General features: G+C 32.3%; 2 long non-coding RNA genes across 3 annotated transcripts; both read right to left on the bottom strand.

The window, feature by feature from the left end:
* Window positions 1–1006: 1006 nt before the first annotated feature.
* On the bottom strand, window positions 1007–21766 carry LOC127718608 (uncharacterized). 2 transcript variants are annotated; one of them, XR_007989923.1, is made up of 4 exons: window positions 21624–21766; window positions 14489–14566; window positions 7663–8100; window positions 1007–1513 (listed from the first exon to the last, which is right to left on the bottom strand). It is a non-coding gene; the product is annotated as an uncharacterized LOC127718608 (long non-coding RNA). The 2 variants fall into 2 exon arrangements; XR_007989924.1 differs by lacking the exon at window positions 21624–21766 and adding an exon at window positions 21329–21609.
* Window positions 17224–19700, bottom strand: LOC127718606 (uncharacterized). The gene is made up of 3 exons (XR_007989921.1): window positions 19050–19700; window positions 18424–18580; window positions 17224–17629 (listed from the first exon to the last, which is right to left on the bottom strand). It is a non-coding gene; the product is annotated as an uncharacterized LOC127718606 (long non-coding RNA).
* Window positions 21767–23190: the final 1424 nt, after the last annotated feature.

Consider the following 23190-nt stretch of genomic DNA (forward strand, 5'->3'; position numbering starts at 1 on the left):
TAACATATATGCTGGCAAAGCATTTTGACAAATAGATCTGAAACACATTTCGGGAAAAATCCCGACAAAAATAAACTAAGTGCAAAATGTATAACACAGATGTCTTCAAATATTTCGGGATTTATCCCGAAAACCCAAAGTATATGCTAGAACTCATGACTAATAATTTCTTTTCACATTTCGGGAAAAATCCCGAAATTATAAATCTATTATCAAGCACACACTTGTTGCATAGATTTTTTTACCCATTTCGTGAAAAATCCCGAAATAAAATCTACAAGCAAAATTTATGCTACAGATTTCTTAAACATATTGGGAAAAATCCCGAAAAAACAAAATCGATAAGATTTTACAATACAGAATTTTGATACATTTAGACAGTTTTTATGTTAATTTGTTTCAAACATTTGTTGAAATATTATGATTCATAAAAAATATGTCTTTAACTGAAAAAAAATATGAATTTTGTTTATAAGCATACTTTTCATTACAGTTCCGAAAAAAGTATTTTCTAAGGTTGCTCTCTACTGCATCTCTTTTGTCATGCTTCAGTGATTCCCTATATATAATCAACCAAATTTGTCCCACAAAAGAGGGGGGGCCAGGCCCCCTCTAAATCCGCCTCTGATAAGTGGTCGATTTTAAACTGGCCTAAGCATAAACTTTAACATGTAAACTTTGCAAAAGATTCTTAGTTATTTGACCATGATTGAGGGTTCAAGGTAAAAAAAATCCCCAAGCACATGCGTTGTCCAAAAGCTTATTCGACTGCAAATAAAATATCCCTAACATACTATGAATGGTTCTCCTTAAACTGAACTTATCACAAACCTTACAGTGTAAACTAAGGAAATTTTCAAAGTCAATATACCATTAAGTTACTGAGAGGCTGGTGAGGAGGGCGGTGCTCTATGGGATTGAGATTTGTGTCCACAATCACATTTCCATGTTCAGTAACTTATTTGTAATTATTTAAAGAAATGACTTCATAATGAACACTTGTAAGTACAAAGTTTCAAGTTTATTTGACCTTAACATCATAGTAAACTAATGTACACCATAGCTTAACCTACTGTACTGTTTGTACATCTTGAAAAAAAATGATTGATAAAAACTGGTTTCAACTCATTACTTCAAATGCCAATGAAATTTTAAAATAGGATGTAAAAAAAAAACTAAAACTCAAAAATATTTAATAATATAGCCTCATTTCATTTTCCTAATTTGCACAATTTTTTTTTTGTCACAGAAAAAATGGAAGAAACTATCTTTAATTATATTTTTCTAATTTCTTTGATGTTCTCCACAGCAAAAAAAAATACTGTTCTAAAATAAAATACCTGTACTATATAATATTACAAATACATAACTACGGGTACAAATCAGAGTAGACATGTGAACAAATCTTCATAACATGTGCAATGTTTGTTATATTCAGATGGAATTATTACATGTTATATAAATTGATCTGTTTCTTTACTGATGACTAGTTCTTTCTTCCTTTCAATCCTGCCTATAAGAGCAAAGTAAAATAACATTTAATAAAAGATAACAAAAACATTCTATTCCACTGTACATGCTAAATGTAAATATTAATAGTGAGGTCAACAATTTTGATCATGTTGATAGGTTGAGACTATCACACTTGACATTTATAAAAAAACTTCATTTCCCCCTCTGAACATTTTGATTGCCTTGTGTGACATTTCACACAAAACATGATCATAAGGTACATAACTTTTCCAACATTTTTTTACAATAAAGATAGTATAGCCATTAATTGTTTTCAAAATTATTTCAGTGTAGAGTTGAGTAATCTTTTCCCTTTCTCCAATTGAATGTTACTGGCAACCTGCATTCTTCTATGTAACTTTTTTTCATTTTACAAATACTGATCAAGATTTAAAAGGGGAGCAATATTGAGTTTTCAGAAACTACTGCAACATGTGCAAGTCCATGTGCCTATCCAAAGTCAAGACTTTTCCTGTCATCTAAAGTTGTATCTTAAAGCTTTTGTTTTTAAGGAATTTGATGTTGATAGTAGATGTTTGTTTGTTTTTGGCTTTTCAATTGACAATTGAGATGATTATTAAATTCTACAATCACTTGTTAATCATTTCAAGACAGTTGACCTATAAAAATATGATGAAACCTTTTCAACTGATTTTTATAGTTTGTTCTTAAGTTGTGCTGTAACACCACTGTCCCAGGTTAGGGTAGGGTTGAGCACTCCAAAACTTGTTTAACCTGCCACATTCTTTATGTGCCTGTCCCAAGTCAGGAGCCAATACTTCCATGGAAGTCATTGGTTTTATATGTATGTTATATTTGATTTTCGCTACTTGTTTTGTTATAAATTAGGCCGTTAGATTTCTCGGGGCCTTTTATAGCCGACTATACGGTATGGGTTTTTCTCATTGTAGAAGGCTGTACAGTTACCTTTAACTGCTTACATCCACTTTATTCAAACTTTGGTGGATAGTTGTCTCATTGGCAATCATGTACCATCTCCTTATTTTTATACAAGTATAGGTCAAAACTGCATCTATGCTGTTTATTTATTTTTTCTGTTGTTGAGTTGCATTTCATCTGTACTAAACAGGTATAAATTCTTTCAACAATATGTTTTATCTATGTGAAAATCATGTATTATTTATTCCTTTCAAAATTCTGTGAAAAATAAATGGGGAATGTGTCCATGGGACACAGATGATGCCCCCGCTTGCATATAACATTTTAATGGGTAATAAATCAAGAATGGTAAAAGTGACACACAGTACCCAAATGAGTACTTGATCTGAGTTTTGTGGTACAATGTAATATGCATTGTGTATAAGTTTTTGAACATTTGATTAAGCAAACTTAACTTTTATAGTGAACTAAAATGAATAATCAGCTGCACCATGAGTGCATGATATATGCCCATCACTTTTTCAAAGAATAAAGTTCAATAACTTCTTAATGTCATATCAGAAATTCATGAAAAACTAAAGGGAGGTTATCTTAATAGATACAACCAGTAACCAAAGTTTCATGATAACTGCTCAAAGCATTGTTAAAAAAAACAGGAAAATCCCCCCTTTTTATGAATAAAATCACATAACTCCAAAACTTATAACCTTAAATTGATAAAAATCAAAAGGGAGCTTAAGTCAATAGATATAAACACAATTCACTAAAGTTTCATGAAAACTGCAGAAAGCATTTAGAGTCATTGTCCGAAAACTGGAAATTCACCCTTTTTTAATGAAAAAAAAACCCAAAACTTGGAAACTTAAAGCCTAAAATTTATAAAAAACGAAAGGGAGCACACGTCAACAGATATAACTAATTCACCAAAGTTTCATGTAAATTGGTTCAAGCGTTTTTGATTGTCAGACATGTTCACGACAGACGGATAGACGGACAACGATATACCATAATACGTCCCGTAAACTGGTGTATAAAAATTTGGCAATTTTTCTATTTGTAAAGGGGCATAACTCTAGAACAGTAAAAGTGAGGCCACCAACATTCAAACTTGATCTTTGTTTTGTGGTAATAAGCATTGTGTATAAGTTTCATAATATTTGGTTCAGGCAAACTAAAGTTAGAGAACGGACACAAAAAAAAAAGCAATTTTTCTATTTGTAAAGAGGCATAACTCTAGATCTAGAATGGTAAAAGTGACGCTACCAAAATTCAAACTTGATTTGTGGTTTGTGGTAATAAGCAATGTATAAGTTTCATAACATTTGGTTGAGGCAAACTAAAGTTAGAGAACAGAAACCAATTAATGGGACGTACAGACTTACACCGGTAAATTATTAAGTCAGGGATTTAGTTACCATAAATTTACTTAAAACTTTTACTAAATTCTTTCATAGATACAAAGATTTGATTAGTAAATTTGGCTGTACCTGTAGAAAACTTATAAAAAAAGGTATTTCACATCCTAAATTTTACAGTAATATTGTACTAAAAGCATGGAAATCACTGTGTGATCCATATAAACTCATTGAACCTAAATTAAACAAACTTATTAGTAAAGGTTATCTTACAAATGTTGTAATTAGATCTTTGATTATAGTTTACATTACCACAAATAAAGATTTTGTCATCAGCAAATTAAAACATAACTAAATTTGTATTTTTTTTAAGTGGGATGTATAAATACAAATCCACATTAATTTTTTCTATATAGAGGTTAACATAACTATCCTACAGCCTGTCGATACTTTTATTTTTGGCATTGCACAAGTCATGTCTTATTTGACTGTCCATGCATGATATTAAATACTAAATCCCTGGGATGTGTTTTAGTTGATTTTAGTCTCTGATGCATGATTTTTTTATTATTAATTGATTAATTTTGGCTTTTAACTAGCTTTCAGTATACGTAACTGCGAGTACTCTCAAACCGTACTTCCATGTTGACCTGTTGATACAATCGCAATATTTTTTGTTATTCATTGTTTCTCTATTTTTTATATATATATATATACCAGCTGCTTTGATAAGTGTTTAGTATGACTTTAAAATTTTTACTTCTGTTTCTCGTACTATGAACAAAAATTATTTATTTTGTAAAAAAAATTTCCATTTATACTGTGTCTTTCTATGTTGTGATGTTACACTATTGTTTCGGGTAAGGGTGAAGGTTGGTACCTATTAAAACGTTTAAACCCGCTGCATTTGTTTGCACCTGTCCTCAGTCAGGAACCTGATGATCAGTAGTTGTGGTTTGTTGATGTGGTTCATAAGTGTTTCTCGTTTCTCATTTTTTATATAGATTAGACCTTTGGTTTTCCCATTTGAATGGTTTTACACTAGTCATTTTTGGGGCCTTTCATAGCTTACTGTTCGGTGTGAGCCAAGGCTCCGTGTTGAAGACCGTACTTTGACCTATAATGGGTTTTTTTTTACAAATTGTGATGGAGAGTTGTCTCATTGGCACTCATACCACATCTTCTTATATCAAACTACGTACAGATGTACAAGGGTAAAACTTAATGCCCCCTCCGCTACGACGGGGCATAAAATCAAAGCACTGTAAGCGCTGTAGGCAGTTAACCAAAAACCAAGGCAAACGTAATTATAAAACTGTGGCAGTTTTGCTTCAATTTTTTTTTAAGATTTCAAAGAACAAACATTAAACATTCGTATATTGTACATTTATGTTCATTAAAAGAATTGATTATTTAGGCAAATTAATCAATATTTCATCAAGGTTTTCAAAAGCAACTCATATATCAATGTAAATGACCCCCATCTTCACCCCCAAGTGCATGATGTTACTCCATACCAAGTTTGGAATAAAATGACAGGTGATTATAAAACAGTTGGTCAAACATTCTCGGGCTTTACACTGCTTGAAAGATTTATATGTTTTCTTTAAAATGAGCCATAAATGAAATTTATTATAGGTCCAGAAATAATTTAATAAATAATTAAAGTAAATTCAATTAAACTAGACTCATTTTTTGCATCATTAAAATTTTATAATAAACAAGAAATAATTGTAACAGGATGCCGTTACGAAGTCTCCCAAACAAAGCCCCCATAATTCGTCATTCCTATGGTCTCCTGACATTGGGCAAAGTCCAGATCATATTGGTTTGGTCTAGTAAAGTGATATGCATATGTGACACCTAGGAGATTGGCCCTGTATGTCATTCAAATCTTTTTGACATGATGAACAGGAATAAATATGGTTTAGGTGTGGGTATCTCGACCGTTTACAAGTTCTCAAACAGGAGGGGGTGGGGTGACCCCAGGGACTCCCCCTTTATTTCATTTGATTTGTTATATTGTCCCATACATGAATACATATGGTTTAGGGGTGGGGATCTCGACCATTTCCAAGTTCTCAAAGAGGAGGGGGTGGGTGACCCTAGGGACTCCCCAAATATTTCATTTGATTTGTTATATTGTCCCATACATGAATATATATGGTTTAGGGGTGGGGATCTTGACTGTTTACAAGTTCTCAAACAAAAGGGGGTGGGGTGTCCCCATGGACTCCCCCTATATTTCATTTGATTTGTTTTATTGTCCCATACATGAATATATATGGTTTAGGGGGGGATCTCGACCATTTCCAAGTTCTCAAACAGGAGGGGGTGGGGTGACCCGAGAAACTCCCCATATATTACATTTGATTTGTTATATTGTCCCATACATGAATATATATGGTTTAGGGGTGGGGATCTTGACTGTTTACAAGTTCTCAAACAGGAGGGGGTGGGGTGACCCCAGGGACTCCCCCTATATTTCATTTGATTTGTTTTATTGTCCCATACATGAATGTATATGGTTTAGGGGTGGGGATCTCAACCATTTCCAAGTTCTCAAACAGGAAAGGTTGGGTGACCCCAGGGACTCCCCATATATATTTCATTTGATTTGTTATATTGTCCCATACATGAAAATATATGGTTTAGGGGTGGGGATCTCGACCATTTACAAGTTCTCAAACAGGAGGGGGTGGGGTGACCCCAGGGACTCCCCATATATTTCATTTGATTTGTTTTATTGTCCCATACATGAATATATATGGTTTAGGGGTGGGGATCTTGACCATTTCCAAGTTCTCAAACAGGAGGGGGTGGGAAAACACTGGGAACTCCCCCAAATTATTTTCATTTGATTTCTTTTATTGTCCCATACAAGTATATATAATGTTTAGGGGTGGGGATCGCAACGGTTTACAAGATAAAAGTACATTTTCAAATTAAAGGGAGTTGGGATGACCCCCAGGGACTCACCTTATATTTTAGTTGATTTTTTTTTATTGTCCTGTTCTCATTACTGAAGACTGCATGTGTCTATCACTTACTGTTTTCGAGAAATAGTCATTTGAAAATTTAAAAAAATAAATCCCATAGGGTTCTATAGTAAACCCCTCCCTTCTTCAGGCAACTCCAAATACCCCTAAATAGACCCCAATGCACAAACAAAAGATTAATGGCTCCGCTAGACATGTTAGTCTAATATTTTATGAAACCCTAAGTAAATCTGACAAATGGTCAAAGTTGTCTTCTTAGACGGTTTGAGTGGATTCGGTCCGACTTGTCTCGGGGACGAGTTGTCCACATTACTTAAAACATCCCATCAACGTCGATTTCCACATCCTATCATGACCTCGTCTCATTCATAAAATAGCAACCACCTTATTTGGCAAGATAAGTTAAAAATTACCGCCCATTTATATATCTTTATTTCCTCTATCATAGAGATTTGTTGTACATGAACAATATTCCTGTGCATTTTGCCATTTGCGAAATATAAACGACTTGTAATTACCGATTTTCGGCAATGAAATATTTCATACAATTATTCCTTGACATCGTAGCCAAAAGCACAGGGGATAATAAACTAGGTACGGATTTCTATTGAGTACTACTTCCTATGTGCAACTTCAAAAGTTTTGGGTAGTTCGACGATCATTTAAGGTTTTTCTGGTGCTATTTTTGGTATTCCAGAAATAAAAGTATTAAAAAAATGTCCAATTAGTTATGAATAACATAATAGCCAGCTAGATAATAACAATGGCACACATTTCAGCATTTATTGGGTAGAACACAAATCTAGGGTGCACGCATAGGCACCTTAACTGCCTAAAAATGCATATATATATATATAAAGCAGCAGGACTCTTATTAAGACTGAATATGACAGTACCTTATTCTGCATTCTTTCATCTTTAACCATTTATACTAGTTCTTCTGGGTATCTCCTGATTGTTGTCATGAATTTAGGTTCTTCATTTCTTTTACATATAGGCAATTTTGGTAAGAAAGCACCATATTTCAAGCTAAGTGTATCCATGGTTTGTCCTGGGTGTATTTTGATAAAAATGATAAATGTTGACTGCATCTTTTGGTGTCTCTCTTGTAAAACAATAATGCAAAGTCTCTGTGTGTTGTTTAAAATTACTAATCATAGGAATTAACCAGTAACATATATTGTATTATAATTTCACTTTTTAAACATCTGGAATAATCCTGAACAGTGACTGCACAGTTTCAGCATCCTTTGTTCTTAATTTTTCTGATATTAGCTGAAAGCAGGATCAATATCTCCATGTGTGTGGCCAACAAGTACGAATGACCAGAGAACCTGAAAAAAAATATCTGTTGAGTTCTTGACTAGTATCATTTATTTATCCATTAAAGAGGTAGAGCTTAATGTTAGAATTTTGAAAAGTGGAAGCAGTATAAATACTTTCAATACACTAAAATATGTAATAAATAAAACAAGAATGTGTCAATGAAACACAGATGTCCCGGCCTGCTTGTAAATATATCTCAAATTTATCAATTTTTTTTTATTAATAAAGTAACATAATATGAGAATGGTGAAAGAGACGACACCCAAACTTGATCAGTGTTTGGTGTTAATAAGCATTGTGTATAAGTTTCATAACACTTGGTTGAGGCAAAGTAAAGTTAGAGTGCAGTTTGGGTTTTGAACTAGTACCATCAGATTAGTATGTACTGTACTGCAATAAAAAAAAAACATGAATCAATATCCATTGATATTAGGGAACTTGAAGTAATTGAAACCAAACCTACAGACTAATGACAGCCAGAAACAACTATCCGTCAGAGTTAAAATGAAGTGGATGTAGGCAATTATAGGCAATCGAACATTTCTTCAGAACCCTAAGTTTGTACATGTCCGGCCCTTTTATAGCCAACTATATATACGGTATTGGTTTTCAATTACTTCAAGTTCCCTGACATTGATTCATGTTTTTTTTATTGCAGTACAGTACATACCGGTACTAATCTGATGGTTTATGAGAGCACAATTAATACAAAGACAACAACATGTTTATCAAAATATCATTTTCATTTTGTTACTTAATATTCTAAAACCACAGAAGAAAAATAAATTTCCATATCTTGCCCTGTTAATGAGTTTTGATGAAAATAAGTTTTAAAATTATTCATCAAATACACAGGATAAGAACATGTGGGTAGTGCTCTGTGGTTAAATAATTGACTCATTTTCATAGGTTTATGACCACTGACCAGCTATAATAATAATGGCTATAGAAAAAGAGGTGTATAATTAAACAAGTGTTTAGAAATGAAGAAGATAATGAACTTCAAAGAAAAATACATTTTTATATTAGAGCTGCCATGAGAAAAAACATATAATAAATTTTATAGCAATAAGGGAATCAAAATATTAATGTAAAAGCATAAATCAAATATAGTTAAGTACAACATTTAATAATGTTAATGTTAATAAAATTTCTATAATATAACAGATTTTCTTGAGAATTTCTAAAATATATGAATTTATGAGGGCTAGGATCCCGCTAACATGTTTAACCCTGCCACATACTGTATGTATATGTGCCTGTCCCAAGTCAGGAACCAGTAATTCAGTAGTTGTCGTTTGTTGTTCGTTCATTTTTTTTGTACATTAATTAGGCCTTTGTTTTCTCGTTTGAATTGATTTACATTTGTGATTTCGGGGCCTTTTATATCTGACTATGCGGTATGGGCTTTACTCATTGTTGAAGGCTGTTCTGTGACCTATATATAGCTGTTAATTTCTGTGTCATTTGGTCTCTTGTGAAGAGTTGACTCATTGGCAATCATACCACATCCTCTTTTTTATATGTACACCTTACAATCATTCTATACATCAAATATAGTTGACCTATACTGCTTTAAGTATTTTAAAAACAGACCAAAACACAAAAACTGAACAATTGACCAATTAACCATGAAGGAGAGGTCAAAGTCAGATGATACCTACCAGACAGTCATGTAAGCCTTACAACCATTCCATACACCAAATATAGTTAAGGTACTGCTTATAGTATTTGAAAAACTGACAAAGACACAATACCTTAACATTGAATACTGAACCATGAAAAAGAGGTCAAGGATGAAACCTGCCAAACTGACATGCACCCCTTACAATCATTTCATACACCACTTATAATATCTGAAAAAGAGTGCACACGCTGAAATGTCTTGCCTTCTGTATTAACCATTGATTTTATGTTGATAGTCCTAAACATAAAGCTTTACTACAAGTTTCATATGAACTTAACATGATCCAAGAAAATGAGGCCAAGATCAGATTAACCAATAATAAGAAATACATGTACACCTTACAATCATTTAATTCACCAAATATAGTTGACCTATTGCTATAGTTTTTAAGAAACAGACTTAACCAAGAAAACTAAGCATTGACCAATGAACCATGAAAATGAGGCCTAGGTCAGATGATACATGCAAGACAGGTACAATCCTTCCGTACAACAAATATAGTTGACCTACTAAGTATTTTTTATAGTTTAAGAAAAACAGACCAAAACACAAAAACTTAACACTGAGCAATGAACCATGAAAAAATTAGGTCAAAGTCAAATAAAACCTGCGAGACTGACATGTTGATCATAAAAAATGTCCATACATCAAATATAGTTGACCTATTGCATATAGTATTAGAAAAAATTTGTAAGGGTTCCGCGGAACCCAGTGTCTCGCCTACCTTTTCTGTTAATCGCAGGCTCAACAAAAATGAGGAAGTAAATCAATAAAAATATTCCTCTTGATACTATCTTCTGATTGTAAGAAGCTTCTGTCATAAGTTTGGTAAAAATCCAGGATAGTTTATGAATCTAATAAATGTTAAAAAACTTTAACTGGAAGAAAACAAAATTTCCTTCTAGATACTATAGCATTTGATCATAAACAAGGTTCGTCCAAGTTTGGTACAAATCCAATATAGTATAAGAAATTAATTAAGTTATTAAAATTTTAAAAACTTTAACCACAGAGTGAATAAAATTTTCTGATGACAGCCGGACATTTTTCAAGGAAATATTTTCAAGTCTGGAATAAATGACCGTTTGGAAGCCATGGTGCACAGTATTTCCTATTAAAAGAAATATGTTGCAAAATATGCAAATTTGAAACTATTTGTGGAAAAATAGGAATTTTGCTATCTTTCAATCATAAAATTTCATAATATTTTAAAGATCTGAATTTAACTTACTATTCACAACTGTTGAAAAGTAATTCTATAGTGGTGTAAACTGAACTGTATCTGTTTAACCCTGCTTAATTCTATATATATGTACATGTACAAAAAAAAGAAGATGTGGTATGATTGCCAATGAGACAACTCTCCACAAGAGACCAAATGAGACAGAAATTAAAGGTCACTGAAGGCCTACAACAAAGAGTAAAACCATGTTATATATGTGCCTGTTCAAAGTCAGATGCCTGTAACTCAATGGTTGCTGTTGGTTTATGTCTGTCAAATTTGTTTTTCTTTTATTGTTTTGTAATAAATCAGTCTATATTTTGCTCTGCATTGTGGAAGACTATACAATGACAACATGTGGTGTCCTTAAGTTAATTCTACTTCATTTGGCAATCATACCACATCTCCTCATCTTATATTTATCTAGGTGTTAAGTGGTCAAAATTACTCTAAAAAATTTCAGACCATTTAGAATAAGCTGAGCCTGTCAAAGCTATTCTGCATATAAAATCCTGAAATCCAAGTACATGTATAAAGAGCGTAAGAGGGGACGTACAGACAGAGAATATTACAATAAATTATCTCTAAAAAATTTCAAACTTTGAAAAAGATAGCTCTCCCATTTATATCTTAAAACAAGAGGCTCTCAAGAGCCCTAATCGCTCACCTGTAACATTTTGATGAAAATCTTTCATCAATGATTATTTTTGCCATTCAATATTTATTAATGAGTGGCTTAAAAATGCCATTTAAATGTTCTTTGTATCTGTCATATTTTCTTGAAAAGTAAAAAAAATGCATTTTACCCCTATGTTCCATTATAGCCATAGTGGCTATGTTTTTGACGTGCAAGGAAATAAAATAAAAAATTTATACTAAATACTCTGAAACTCATTCAGCCCTAGTTTGGCTCAAAAAAATTCAGCAGTTTCAAAGCAGAAGATTTTTTAAAGTAAGGCAAGCAAACTAGATGAACAAAGTGTGAAAAATTGTCTTTAAAGGGCAATAACTCCTTAAAAAGAGGTCAATTGACAATTTTGGTCACATAAACTTTTTTGTAGATCTTACTTCGCTGAACCTTTTTTTATCTTTATCTTCAATAATATTCAAGATAATCACTAAAAACTGCAAAATTTCCTTTAAATTACCAATTTAGTGGCAGCAACCTAACAATGGGTTGTTCGGTTCAGCTGAAAATTTCAGGGCTGATAGATTTCACCTATTGAACATTTTTACCCCATGTCAGATTCACTCTAAATGCTTTAGTTTTTGAGATATAAGCCAAAAACTGCATTTGACCCCTATGTTCTAGTTTTAGCCATGGCAGCCATGTTTGTTGATGGATCAAAACTTCGGATACAATTTATAAACTAGATATACCTTAAGGAACATTCAGGTAAAGTTTAGAAGTATTCGGCCCAGTTGTTTCAGAGCAGAAGATTTTTAAATGTAAGCAAACATGATGAACAAATTGTGTAAAATTTAAAGGGCAATAATTCTTATATGATTTGCATATCATTTAATACTTGAATTGGATTGGTGAATTAGATTTTTGTCCTTAGTTTACACTTGATAAACCATGTTTCCGAAACGACTTTCGTAACCAGTTCACTGTGATCTATTCATGCGCGATACACATGCATGCAGGGATCCCGGGATTTTCAGCAAATTGAGATTGAAAATACATAAAATTTGTTTCTATTCAATGCATATTTAACAAAAAAGAAATAATGCATTAAAAAGCTTCTAAAATGTATAAAATTAAGATTTAAATAAAATTCCGTGAAATTTCATGAATGATTTAGTAATTTTACATCATGGCAAAATACGACGTCATACAAATGAAAACTTAAAAGGGAAAGATTATTTCACTACTTGTATGCTTCAAATTTGAATTATTTCTCATTAAAATGAACTTTTTGATGTAGGTGCCATTTCATTTCAAACTGTAGGAGGAGTGATCCTGAAAAGCTATGCACCTCTTATGCAAGTAAATACTCCAAACATGACAAAGTTCAACTATCTTGTAAAAGAGCAAATATCAATAAAAATCAAAACCCTGACCACATGCACATCTTCAATATATGTACAAACCGCCAGCAAAGTGAAAACTTCCTAGCATTCAAACTGTAGGAGAAGTTATCTGGAATAACTATATACCCATAATGGGACAGACGAACGGACGGACAGGGGTAAAATAATATGCCCCCCCCCCAACTTTTAATTGCGATAGGGGGGGGGGGGAGGGGGGTGCAAAAAGAGTTATACACTTAAAAGTTTAAAATACTATTGAAAGATCATAATTTAAATTATTCATGTTTACATAGAAGTCAGAGTATTATATTTGTGTTGTGTTGTTTTGTTTCTGTATCATATATACAAATGTACTTACCATCCATTTCTTTCATTTTTTTTATATCTATTTAACCAATTTTCCATATATATATATAGAGATCAAAACCATAAAAGATATTTCTGGTGATTGAGAAATCAAATTTTATATGCTGGTATATATATTTATCTTACCTCCTATACATTTCTAGGAAAGTGATTGGTTAAAAGCAACCGCGTGGAGACCATGTATATTCCATATTAGGTTAGTAAGCGGGGCTTATTTCAATACATGGTCAGTAGTGGTGTTATGTCCCTTTATTAAAACAAAACTGTACTGAGAAAAAATCTTAAAGGTTTCAACAGACGAACAAACTGATGATGAAAGATTGAAATAAATTCATAAAACACATTTAAAGCTAACAAGTTGTTATTGTTGGCATATTTTTTTGTATGACCAATGGAAGTTGTTTCTTAATTTTAACGGTATTGAAGACTTGCTTACTTTGATAGGTCACTAGTCTAAATACCACATGTTAAGATAGTCGGTAAGATAAATTCGTTACATAGTGTGCTAGTGACGTAATACGGTATATATGGGGTCAGTAAATACCATATGGGGATTCGAGCGAATCCCCATATAGTATTTACTGACCCCATATATACCGTATTAGGTCACTAGCACACTATGTAACTAATAGTATTATCAGAGAACAATTTAGAATATGGACAACATAAAATATTTTTTATCTTTTCATTGGAATGAATAGTGGAATATATATATCATAATGGAGAGTATGGATGGGGTTTACAGAATAGAGAATAATTGACAAAAAAGTGCAGAATAAAGGGCAAACAAATCAAGAATAGAGAAACAATTGCAAAAATAATACAGAATATTGAATAATGGGGCACACAGATATAGTGAATAGAGATAATATAAATGGGCAAAATAAATATTGAATAGAGAGGAAAATGGTCTAATATTTAAAGAACAAAGACATAAAGGACCCCCTCAGTCATCCAAACCCTCATTTAGCAGAAGAGTAAAAAAGATAAAAATCTACTTTCAAGGAGTGTATTATATGTGGACTTTTTCAAACAATTTCATACATTCCCCATATCTTTAACTATTATTATATTACCAAATACTTACATCTGTCCATTATTATGTTGTCTTTAAGGTCACATTGCATTTCAAGCTGCGATGTTCAATACTTGCACAGTTGTACACCTAGAAAAAAAAAATTTCTGCAAAAATAAGATAAAACAGTCTTGTGAAACTTAGGCAAACTGTCATACTAGTATATAGATACAGAATCGTGTGACTTTCTAACAGAAAATTTACATCACATCAATGAGAAATTGCAAAAAGGAAATAAAATTATTCATTTGTCACTTTCTTTGTTGATGATACATGAGGGCATTAGCCGCCTTATTTTTACATGTTTACAAATCAGTATCCAGGAGAGCAGTAAATATATAGAGGCTCTGCACCCTCCCCCTGAAATTTTGCACCCTGGTGCTCTTTAGGGAACCAGGTGCTTTTTTCAAGTAAGGAAAGAGTTTAAATATTATCTATCATGATGCCTTAATCATCAAAAAGAATGCAGGACAAAATTTTTCATCCTAGCCCACCCATAAAAATCAAATGGTTAGCTCCCTAATAAAAGATGATTTAATTGATCATTGAAATGTGTGTCAGAATGAGAACTTCTCAATGTTCATTTCTTTAGGAATATTTATTACCCTAAATTAATGTTTTTATTGTCATTAAGTGACTGACACAGTACTGAGGATAAAATTTTCATATCTCTTCATTTATACCTACAAATTCTTATGATGTTTCACATCATGCACTGGGGGATTAAAACCCATGAAATTGAAATTTTTCACACATAATTGACTAAAAGTAGTAATTGGGAATGTAATCATGTAATAATGTTTTTCACAGTAGGCAGTTTAACCAAACTTCAGATAGACGAGACATAATAAATCTATTATACTATAAACACAGCATGCACAGGACATGTGATCCTACCATAATGATGAACTGAGTATATACTGTCGGGGGACTCCCTTTAACAAATAATGCGAAGTTAAAATTTTGTTATTTAGATTCTGTGAATTTTTAAAATTTAAAACATTCTTAGTTTGTTGCAAAAAAATATAATTTATAAAATTATACTTAATCATCTGCAGAATTTTTTTATTAATGAAAAAAAAAAGAATTAGCATAAATGATCAATCTATAAACATGATAAAGATTATAGTCGATCCGGGTAATTTCGTACAGGCAGGTAAATACAATACATATTACATTTCGCTTGTTTATCAAACACTGGGAACCAAATGACTTTCATTTAGGACGAAAGTGTCCGGAATTACTCGCACGACTCTAATGTAAGATCAACCTCCTTGGTAAGATATGTACATGCATTCATACACTGGGGCTCCAGTAGGAGTTTCACCCTAAGGTCACAAGGCTTTTGACCTTAAATGAATGGTGTCTAGAAATTTCTCCAGGTTACTTTTAAGCAAATAGAACAGTTTTGAACATTTAAAAAATCCCAAGTACATGTAAATATTCAGGGGTGTTGAAATATATGTTGTGAGCACTTGTCCGTGGGCAAGTAAAACTGTAAATTTAACTTGTCCGTAAAAAAAGTTACTTGTCCTGAAAGTCCCAATAAATATTGAAGTATTTTACTGTTAGCTTGTATGATTCTTAGAACTGTTTTGCATTACAATATAAATGAAAGTCATTGTGTTTATGTGTTCAAATAAAAGAAGGTAATGGGTTAACATCAATGGGACAGAAACCCAACAGCAAACCAACCGAATGAAATGACACTTAAGAGGACAATTTTGCAGCAATATTTAATTATAAATTCTAGCCAGTAGGTACATATATACTAAATTTTGAGGACAGTGAGTGAAGAAATGAAAACTAATAATAGATTAACTACTGAATTTTATTTGTTTCTCTCAACTGCTTGGCTTTTTCTTGATAGTTAATGGGCAATTAAGGTGTCCCTTCTATCTACCACTTTGCCAACAAATAAGGTTGACTTTTGATAGGCAAGGGTCGGATGCTGTCTACAAATTATACAAAAATTCAATTTATTTTCTGAATTTTCTTCCCTAGATAGCCAGGGGGAATCTGATACCCACGGTGTCTGAAATGCTCGCTTCCGATTTTTTTTTCATACTTCTTGTCCTTCTCCGTTTGCGTTTTACATTTTCTACACGACTCGTCACTCTTTTTGTCTTGATTGCCCTGTATTTTTATTAAGTATTTTTCAGAAACTCGATACAAAACTAAAGCAATGACACTTCCGTTAAATGATGGATATATCCTAATCGACGATCCCAGGTCAATGCCGACAAAGACAATGCAATGTTTACGTGACCCTGGTTCACATACTTATTTTTTTTTTTTAATTTTGGTAATCGATCTATTTCTGTTATTTCCCTACTGAAAATGTAAAGTGGGATTTCACTGAAAATACCAGTGGAGTTCCATCAGAGTTCCATTGGAATACCACTGTATTACCACTGGGAAATTTGGTCGGGATTTTCATTGGACATTCATTGTTTTCCATTGGGATATCAGTGGAATATCCAGTGGGATTCCGGTGAATACTCGAGTGGAATACAGTGGAAATTCCATTGGAATACCAGTGAAAACTCCGTTGGAATACCATTGTTTTCCCACTGGACATTTATTGTTTTCTACTGGGATACCAGTGGTAATTCCATTGGAAATTGTAACAATCAACCAAAGAAAACCAGTGATATTTCAATGGAAATTGACAATTCCACTGAAATGTTAGATATCATTTTGCATGCACTGCTTATTTTTGAATGAATTAATAAGAAAACTTGAAATAAGACAATAACCATTTTAATGCAAGTCAACAATTAAAGAAATTACAACAGTTTGATCTTTTAAACGAAAAGATCAACCTCTTTAAAATATTAACGTTGATAAATTATCATTTTTTAGTCAAAGATGTATATACTTAATTGTACATGTAAATCATTTTTCTGGTTAAATCATTCATAAGTCCATGGTAACTTTTGGTCCTCTTGAAATCTTTCACAAATGGTTTTAATTTTCAATTTTACAAATTAGTTTATTGTGCATTAAACAAACAAAAATGTCCAGTTTACATGCATACGAAATACTTTGTCAGTTTGGTCAGTTTTCTTTATCATCCATTGATATTATTCATGAATTAAGTCCAAAGTTTCTGCATTCCAATCCTGTTCCATTAAGTCTTCATTGATTAATCTGAAAGAAAAAAAATCATACATCATAACATGCATAGAATTTTGAATTTAAAATAACATTACAATACCATGCTCCAGTCTGCAATTATTCAAAAATATATGTTACTGGCATATTTTATTTGTGTTTGTGTGTAATTTATTCACAACATTTATACACTAAGAGCAATTTAGACACATGTATGTCTATTGTTGAAGACTATGTATTCTCTAGATATCTTTGGGCCTTTGGCTATAGTTGTTGGGTTGCTGTCTTTTAGACTTATAACACACATCTCTTTTTATCAAAATAGACTTTTATTGTTCATGGATCAGGTGTCTCTCAAAGCCAAATAAAATAGTATGTGTGGTTCCAGTTACATTTAAAAAAAAATTAGGGTAGGTAGGTAAGAATTTTTTTTATTTTATGTTTTTTTTTTACATTGAGTCTATCATGTTTATGGGAGCAACATTCTGACTTAAACAGTACTAACTGAAAAATGACAAAAAAATCTTTAGGGTAGGCTATTGTTAAGACTAAAAAAAAAGGTAGGTAAGGTAATTGGAACCACGCATATATTTTTATTTAGCCTCATATTATCTTTCCCTTTGTGTTGTGTTTCTTGTTGGTTTACTATCTGGTTGAAGCATACCAGACACCTCATTTTGTTCACATAATAGCCATGATTAACCATTGTGCATGATGATCAGATCAATGTTTTTGAGATGTGTTTACAGCTTATAGATGTGAATGATTAACATGATTAATGTATTTTTATTTCAAGTGTGGGAAGGATGAAAAAATAATTCGATAAGTACCTTTCAATAATCTTATACTCAAATTTCTTTTCTGCTGCTGGTTCGTTTGTTTTCATCGTGTTTTCATATTATTGAGTGGATATTGATCGATGCACAGTCATCATTTTTGCAGCTTTGTACCTTCACCATGATCAATCCCTTTTAATATATGGACAACCTAAAAAAAAATGTAAAAACATTTTATTAATAATTTTTAATTCTGGTCATGACCTGTATGCATCATGTATTACTGATATTTATCATACAATGTACATATATAATTAAGAAGCTTCTTTCAGTTAAGTATAAAGACTCTAAAACACAATATTAACCTTTAGGGATTTTTTGTGTTGCATGTCCATCCAAATCAGAACATGACAAAATTAAGTTGAATGTGCCTGACATTGTGAAGGAAACTGTAAACATCTTTCCTTGATTGTGAAGGCACACAATGTAAATCAATATTGAATAATAAAATTATTATTACATTCCCACCTCCCCCTTTTCAGAACACCAAATGGTCATCCTCAAAGTGTGAACTAACAGAGCCCATGAATGAAACTAAAGGGGGTGTATATCTTTTTTTTTAATTTTAATTAAAAATATTCATGATGTAAAAATCAAATGTAAAATCTCTTAAAAATTACCTGTATCTGCTGTACATGAACGTCTGCCCTACATCAGCACATCGTCTCATCGTAAATTCTTGGTTCAACAGCTAATGTCATACCTAAATGTTCTGCCTTTAATGTCTATTTCTTTATTAATCGAAGGTTGTTGAGTATTAATTATTGTTAACATGATTAATGTAACCACAGCTGGACAATGCTGGACAGGATACATACTCGTACAATATTTTTAGTTTCAAATTTGAACACATTCCGTGTATTAATGATAACGACTATCTGATTGGCCGATCGGAAATCCCGGAAATAGAGTTATCCAATCAAATCAGCGGTTATATATATAGTCTGGTAGAAAAAATGGCAGCCTCCATGAATGTAAACATGTGTGTTGAAAAACAACATTATAGACTACAGTTTCACGAATTTTCTGCTCAAATTATGCCAAAACACTGACATTTAGCGTACAATTGATTGGAGCGGATTATATGTGAAATGTTTCTATAGATTAACTTCTATGACCCGAGTTCCAGTGCCGAGTTCAGGACATGAAAATGATGAAAAATTCATCACACCGACAAAGTTAAGATACCGAAACAGTTTATAGAACAATGTGGAAAATGAAAGCCGTTCACTTTACTTTTCTCAAACGAACAGTAGACCAGTAACAGTTAATGAACATGATGAAGTCAAAGGAGAAATAATTATATTATTGTATACATGTAGACTGTAGTGCAGGGCAGTTGCCAGTACGGTCACTTGAAGAAAAAAACGGAGTTATCCTAACAATTCGTACAGTCTGAAGATAATTTCTGCAACAGATCTGTTTAAAACGGCCCTTTTAAGAGCCATGCACATTTTTCAAAAAGAATCTTAATTGTTTTTGTTCGTTAAATCAAACAGAATCTTATTCTCAACCCAATTTGATATAAAATATTCATTTCTTTATTTATATTATCTGATTATTGCACATTTAATTTTATTTCTTAATAGTTAAAATGTATCCTTTCAATGTGTCATACTCATAGGCTATATGGTGATGCATTATATTCACCCTACATCTGAGGAGCTACCATTTTACTTATTTTATATGGGGGGGGGGGGGGGGGTCTTTCAGACCAAATGATTTTTTTTATTTGTTACTAGGCAAGTGATTTCATATTACATTTAACCATGTAACATTTTTTGAACAAATGTTTCATATACATGTATATATGTAGGTTTATGAAATATTCATTACATCCCATATATTATCATGATTATAATATTTAATTTCTTATCAGGCCAGCAAATTATATGTTACAAATTAAATCCTTTATATAATAATCATGCACTTAATTATTTGAAAAATTTAAATTAGAAGTATATATTCCTTTAAATTTCTAAGTCCAAAATTCCACTGGAATATTTGCATTACATCAAAACTCCACTGAAATATAAACAATAATATTCCACTGGAAATTAATTGGAAAATCTTTGGAAGTTTCATTGGAAATTTCACTGATTTTCCATTGGAATTACAGTGTGAAAAATATTCCAGATGTTTTGGATGAAATTCTAATGGGATTCCATCGGAATATTTTTTTCCACTGAATACCAGTGTAATTTCACTGGAAATCCAGTGGAATCCCGTACTCATTTTCAGTAGGGTTAATATTCATCGTCATGAACATTGATGTTTTGACTTAAATATATGTTTTTACTCTCTGATCGTTGGTTTCTTTTACATGAAATTAAACATCTTTATAAGTTTTGAAAATAATTCTTTATTTTTGTTTGAACTAAACTTTGTCATGTATATTTTTTTACTTGTCTACGGGCAACTCAGACAAAATAAATTACTTGTCCGGGTGTTCAAATGTACGAGTCGGGCGAGTCGGGCATAGCATTTCCACACCCCCGATATTAATAAGACATAAGATGGCTCACCAACAATGTATTAAAAAAATTTCAAAGAACAGATATATACATACAGAATAAAAGTGACAAGCCATTTTTACATTTTCACTTGGGGTTTGTGTTGATAGTAAAAAAAGGTATTGTAATCGACTAATAATGGATTGTTGAGACTTGTTATCAGGTTATATGTCTATACATTGTAGAAAATTGTAAATATGGAAAAAAAAAGATTTTTTTTTAAGTGGGCCCAATAAGGAGGGTCCATGCCCCAAATACCTGTGATGTAGATGAATAGAAAATAGGGATTTTGTGCAAGTAAAGCCTAGATTTTTGTAAAAAAAAACACAGACTTTTAATTAGTTTTATCTATTACAGATTTTCATTATAAAATTTAACTTACTTACAAGTATTATGTCCATGTCAGCATTTATCGTTTACAAAAAGTCCTACACAACATTTAAAAATACAATCCAGTCAAGCACACCCTAAATTTTGGCTAAAAGGTGTACTTGAATAGGTCCATATTTTATAGTAGTCTTAAAAAAGTTGATTCAATGAATTATTTTTATTTCTGAATTTTAAATTTGTTTTATTAAACTGTATAAGGGAAAGTATTGCTCTATCTATTAAGCATTGACTTTATTTTGGTCAAGCAGATGACAAAAAAATATTCTAAATCCAGATTTCCCCATATCCTACCTTAGGATTTCCCAACTGAAGTGGTTCATCTGGAAAAGGTGGAATTTACAGAACAGGTAACAGGTCTGTGGAATCGGAACAAATATTCTGACCTTCGATCTGTTAAAGTTCGATCTACAAGAGCCAGGAAAGAGTGGCAGTGTCGATAGCGCCTGTTATCCAAATAAATCAGGGAACCAGTTCAAGAAAGACAAACTTTTTGTGACCTTGAAGATGCAGGTCATGCAGAGCTTTGCTGAATGAAAACACGTCAGTACGACAGGAGCATGTTGTTGAAATGATTTCAATATATATGGTAAACATTTAGTTAAAACAAGTGTGAGAACAATGTACGTTTAAAGAGGGACTGAATTTTTTTTTGGGGGGGGGGGGGGGGGGGGGGGGATGGGGATAGGGTTTAAAGGTTGATAAGGGACCACCATTTGATTTTTATGGGGGCTAGGATGAAAAATTTTGTACTTCATTTTATTAGTTGTAATGTCTTTCCTCAGCCGCAGCCTTTGTATTTTTCACTCTATTCGGTCCTGCCTTTTTAAATTTTTTGTATTAAAATTGAGAATGGATAAGGGGATTATTGTGTCAAAGAGACAACAACCCGACCAAAGAGCAGAAAACAGCCAAAGGCCACCAATGGGTTTTCAACATAGCGAGAAAATTCCGCACCCGGAGACGTGCTTCATCTGTCCCTTTAACAAAAATGTGTACTAGACTTTCATTAGTTTATCTTGACTTTTTTTTTCCATAAATAGTCATCCTGCCTTTTTTTGGGCCAAAGTGACAGTCTCAGCACGCCTTTTTATTACTCAAACCCCTGTCCTGCCTTTTTTTTCAAATTTCATTCTGATATTTTTTTTTTATTATAGTCTAGTTGCATCATGTTTATTATTTGAACAGAGTATGTTGAAGTTTGTTGAAAAATTTGCCGAAAAATTTGTATTTACTGCAACCAAAAATGAAATATAAATTATTTTCCTTTAATTTGCATAGTGGAATACTGGAATACAGAAATTGTCTAAAATGCAGGTTGCGGGTTTAAGTATTAGATATACCACGAGGGCATTAGCATGAGATGGTGTATCTAATTTACACAATTTTATGATCAATGTTAATTTTAGGCAGGGTATCCAACTACATTCTAAAAACAACATTCTGGTGTAAATAAACTTACACCTATAAATAGAAATCTATCAATTTACATTAATCATAATATCCTGAGATGTAAATGCACTTAATTGGTCTAACACCCTCAGGGTTTATCTAAGATAAATACATACACTTTCTGTTCGAAAAGAGAAAACTTAACAAACATTTGGGTAAAACTTTCATCAAATGCATAGAACATACATATTAAAACATCAAGACTTGACACAGTTTTTATATAGTGGTAAAGACTTATTGCCTTTTAACTCAATGTGGGTTTCTGGATTTTTTTAGCTTTTTAGTTCTATTGCATTCATAGCAAGGGTCCGTCTCAAAAGTCTACCTATTTTAAAGTCTTGTCTTAAAAGACTGTGTTTATACGCTATGATAGATATCTTTTTGTCAACCGTGTAACGCGTTGCGGGGG

Source organism: Mytilus californianus, unplaced genomic scaffold (assembly GCF_021869535.1).
Source record: "Mytilus californianus isolate M0D057914Y unplaced genomic scaffold, xbMytCali1.0.p SCAF_10, whole genome shotgun sequence".
NCBI lineage: Eukaryota > Metazoa > Mollusca > Bivalvia > Mytilida > Mytilidae > Mytilus > Mytilus californianus.